This window comes from Pteropus vampyrus, unplaced genomic scaffold, assembly GCF_000151845.1.
Source record: "Pteropus vampyrus isolate Shadow unplaced genomic scaffold, Pvam_2.0 Scaffold342, whole genome shotgun sequence".
Lineage (NCBI taxonomy): Eukaryota > Metazoa > Chordata > Mammalia > Chiroptera > Pteropodidae > Pteropus > Pteropus vampyrus.
In genome coordinates this window covers 619,150-622,536 of record NW_011889123.1, presented here as the reverse complement: position 1 = coordinate 622,536, position 3,387 = coordinate 619,150, and positions in this window count along the sequence as shown.

Genomic DNA, 3,387 nt, shown 5'->3' with positions numbered 1-3,387 from the left:
TAAATCACCATTCAATAGACAAGATGTTTAGTGGGATTTTCTACAAACGTCAAAAAGCAAAAAGTTATTATTATTTATATTTCCATCGAATTATGCAGTAGCATGGATTTAGAATGACAGCCCTTAGGACTGTCTGATTAATCCTGAGCAAGTCACTTAACCCTTTATAGGATATTATTTATATAGGAAGTGGAGATCAATTTTTATAATGTAGGTTACAGCTTTTTTATGAGGATAAAATAAGCTCATTATGAAAAAAAGTTATACATCGGAAAGTGCACAATTAGAAGGTGTATAGAAAAGACACAAAACTTCTAATTCTTTTGGCAAATACTTTTTAGAACTTTTCTAGGTTGCACAGTATTCTTGAATCTGACAGATAAAACAATGAACAACATAAATCAGTCTCTACCTGCGTGAAGCTTAGATTCTAGTGGAGGAAAGCAACAATAAACAAATGAGTAGAAAAAAATACACAGGATGTGAGACAATGTTATACTCTATGGTAAAAGGAGCCTAAGAGACACTGAGGTTAAGGGAGGCTGCGGGTTTAAATTGGGTGAACAAGGAAATTGAGGTTGTGATATTTTACTAAACATGTAAAAAGATGAAAAATGAGTCATGCTCATGCTGATCTGATGGAAGAAAATCCCAGGCAAAGAAAATAGAAAATGCAAACGCCTTGACTTGGGCTTGTGCCTGGCGTGCTCGGCACAGCGAGAAGGTGGGGTCGCTGTGGCTGAGTGAGCAGGAGGTCGTGTTGGTGTCGGGGAGGTTGTGTATGTCCTCGGAAGCTCCTGAGGTACCTGCTCTCCTCAGGTGAGTGGTAGGGGATTAGGTAGAGCAGCGGTCCCCAACCTTTCTGGTGTCAGGGACCGGTGCTCCCGTGAAAATCTAAAGCCTGGTGATCTGAGGCGGAGCTGAGGCGGTGATGCTGGCACTGGGGACCGGCTGCAGACACAGGCGAAGCTTCGCTCACTTGCTGCTCAGCTCATGCTGTGCGGCCCGGTTCCTAACAGGCCATGGACCGGTACCGGTCTGCAGCCCGTGGTCTGGGTACCCCTAAAATAGAAGACAGATATGATCTGTTTACATTGGAAGGGTCTCTCTGTGGCACTGGTGAAGACGGGGTGAAGCGAGAGGTCACTCAGGACCTACTGCAAAAACCTAGACCAGACATGGTGATGACTCAGGCCGTGTGGCTATGGTCCTGGCAGTGAGGAGTGGTCAGACTCCAAATCCGTTTCAAAAATAGAGCAAGAGTATTTCCACATGGATGTTGAAGAAAAGTTAAGGGTTAGAGATAACACTAAGATTTTTGGACCCACCGAGTTGCCATCTATCGAAGATGTGAGGCTGTGCAAAGATCAGGCAGAGGAGATTAACTGGACACACCAAGTAGAAAGGGATATAAGATACCCAAGAGGGGTTATTAAGTGACAGTTGGAAATATGTGCGTGGAGCTCAGGGGCAAGAACCAGACTGGGGGTGTGCCTTTGAGAGCCCTCAGGTTATAGGAGACGTCCAAGGACTGAACGCGGTGGCAGCTGAGCCTCTGGAAGAGAGGAGGGAAGCCAGACCAGTCCGCGGGGAATCAGGAGTACGATGTCCTGGAGCCAAGCGAAGGCGGTCTTTCGAGGGGGCGGGGTGGACTGTTAGATCTGTCACATCTTGATAAATCGCGTGAGATAAAAGATGGAAATTTACTACTGGACTTAGCAATGTGGGCGCTGTGGTGACCGTGAAAAGGCCAGGTTGGCAGAGAGAGAGATGAGGACAATCAACTGGAGTGCTGTCAAGAAAGGAGAAGAGTTGAGGAAATAAACACCATTACTCTATAACCGTTTCATGAATTTTGTTTTAGGGGTGCGGGCACATGAAGGGGACAGACGCCGAGGGACTGTGGCACTTTGTTCGTTTGTTAGAAGGTATCGCGCTGCGTTTTCGTGTTGATAGCGGGGATCCGGCAGGGAAAGCGCGTGATGGTTGCAGAAAGGGGATCCGGGGAGCGGAAGCGGGGACCCCGAGAGCGAAAGCGGGGACCCCGAGCAGGGGCGCGTGGCAGCCGAAAAGCGCCCAGGCCGGCCCTGGACAGCAGCAAAGGCCTTGGCCGCAGTGACAGGAGGACTCGCAGAAGACACGATGTGGTCGGATGGCGGGGCCTAGGAAGTGATCTTTGACTCTTTTCTTGGTGAAATAAAATCCCGCTCAACAACGCAGCTCTGGCTCCGCCTCAGGCACTACTCAGAGGGCTGTATTTGGATAATTTAATGCTCTCTTAACACCCTGGAGGGTGAGAGTTACTATTACCAGTTTCTAGAAGAGTAGGTTAAGTGACTGGCCTGAAGTCACATAGCTAGTCAGGGACAGCCAACCAGGGAAGAGGGAGGAGGGCGCATGAGAAAAGCACAGCAGATCGCAGGGGTCCCTGAAGGCCTCTGTGAGGTCAAGGATCACATCACTAAAAAGTGGGTGTAATTCACTGGGACATAGAGAAACCTGAGTTCAATCGTGGACCGAGCACTGGGCAGTGTTGCATCCTGGACATTAAGCTTAATTCCAGTGTCTTTATTTGTAAAAACGCAGATAAGGATTACAAGTCGCACACATCAGCCGAGCAGGTGCTCAGTGAATGAGCTCTTTCCCGCTGTTTCATTGTTAGCGTTTTTGTCTGTCTTTTCATTCTGGGTCATCTCGCCCTCGCCGATTATGTCTCGTGTCTGTTTATTGACGACAAGCCAACGAGGCTTCGTTCGTGAGGCGTATATTTCAGGAGAGGCACTTAGTTCTCCTGACTTTTACATTAGTAGGTGAGTGAGAGCTTTTTTCCCCTCCTCTGCGTTCACGGCAAATTCATTTTCAGGCCCCAGTGGACCTGGAACCACGAAGCTGGGGAGGGATCTCACTTTGGACCTCCGTGGGGGGCTGACTTTAGTTTTAATGGAAGTTCACGCGCTTCCAGCACTTCGTGGAGACACCACGCACGAAGGCCTCTGGCACGCAGAGCTCGGCTCTCCACCTCGCCGTCTCCTCAGCGCCCCCTCCTGGAGGAGTGTGCACAGGCGTGTGCTCACGCGTGAGTGTGGAAGCAGCACCGACTCCGAGGGTACCAGGGAGCACAGCGCCAGGAGCCAAGTCTGTTACAAAAACGGTAACCGAAAAAACAAACCGTTCATTAACACTTTGGCTACTCTCAACATGATGCTGGGGAAAGAAAATTCGTTTTTGCTGGTGAAAAATAAAAGATGACTAAAAGCGAAAGAACAAAACCTTCCCATGACCTCAGTTGCTCTTTGGAGTGGCGGGAGCTGAATTATTCAACCTGACACTTAAATCCTCTTCATATAATTGAAGGTTAATTTTTTAAGTATCTGTAGGATTATGGAG